The sequence below is a fragment of the Papaver somniferum genome, chromosome 6, assembly GCF_003573695.1.
Source record: "Papaver somniferum cultivar HN1 chromosome 6, ASM357369v1, whole genome shotgun sequence".
Lineage (NCBI taxonomy): Eukaryota > Viridiplantae > Streptophyta > Magnoliopsida > Ranunculales > Papaveraceae > Papaver > Papaver somniferum.
The window spans coordinates 6,095,415-6,096,719 of NC_039363.1; the positions used below are offsets into that span (position 1 = coordinate 6,095,415).

General features: G+C 40.2%; 1 pseudogene; it reads left to right on the forward strand.

Annotated features, from left to right (window-relative positions):
• The first annotated feature begins 225 nt into the window (after nucleotides 1–225).
• Nucleotides 226–325, forward strand: LOC113292080 (annotated as a pseudogene).
• The last annotated feature ends 980 nt before the right edge of the window (nucleotides 326–1,305 follow it).

Consider the following 1,305-nt stretch of genomic DNA (forward strand, 5'->3'; position numbering starts at 1 on the left):
TAGCCTCCTTCTACCCTATTAACGTTTCCTCTACTTAAAAGAATTGTTTTCTGGGGTGCCCTACTATTTTCCCATTGCTGGGTTTTTTCGGCGATTTCATTAAAAAATTCCATCGCCGCATCAACAGTTTGGTTTTCAAATCCACCAGTGCATAGAGACTCAACCATGGTCGTTGTGGAATAATCTAAACCCTCATAAAGGATCTGAACTAGCCTAACCTTTTCTAAACCATGATGAGGACACTGGGATAATAAATCATTGAACCTTTCCAAATACCTATATAAAGATTCTCCCTCTTGTTGTGAAAATGTGCATATTTGCGTCCTAATAGACGATGTTTTGTGCCTAGGGAAAAACTTATTGAAAAAGGCAGATGTAAGTTGTTCATATGTCTCAATTGACTCGGAGTCCAAACTATACAGCCACGACTTGGCCTTATCTTTCAGGGAAAATGGGAATAACCTAAGTTTCAAAGCATCATCATCTAAGCCTCTAATTCTTAGAGTACTACAAATTTCCTCAAAATCCCTAACATGGTAATAAGGGTTTCATTTTCTTTCCCTAAAAATATGGGAGCTTCTGTAAGTCCCAGGTTTCAGTTCATTAGGTTGCCTCCGTTTCAGCTTACTAATGAACTAAGGACGATAGTCCTAGTTTGGATTCAACAAAGCTTTCAAAGTTGCCATTTCTGGCGCTATCGGAGCAACAGGGATTATCTCCTCAGTCAAAGGACGTTCAAACAGACTCTTCAAAAGTCGGACTTTCTAGATTAAGGTAATCGAGACGCTTCGACTACTAGGTTTCTCTTTAACAATCTACATAGTGCGTCTCTTTTACGTTCAGGCATACAATAGAATTTTCTAAATTGGAAGGGTAACCAAACAGATCACGGCCGACTCAACAAAATCAAACCTATTGATTCTAGCAAACAAAAGCATGATGGTCCACTTAGATTGTTCTAGACCAGCTTCTAATCCTTCGAACGGAATTCGTTACAATTTAAGCAAACCCCTCTGGAGTCAATCCGAGTTAATGTAAGTTGAATATAGGCGAGGGAAGCTCGGTGGAGCTTTGATACCCAAGGACTCACCGGTATTACAAGGCGGCGCAGTCACGCATTCAACTTACAGAAACCGTCAAGAACTTCGAAGTTGCTTAAAAGAGTAACCAATATTTTTCGAATGACTTTCCTGTTAAGCTCGTTACCCTATCGGTCTCGTTCTAGTCAAAATTTTAAGCTTAGGTTCGCGTAGGTTACGTGTTCCTAAAGCAGGCAAGAAGAGAACGGTGATGAAATCTGAACCC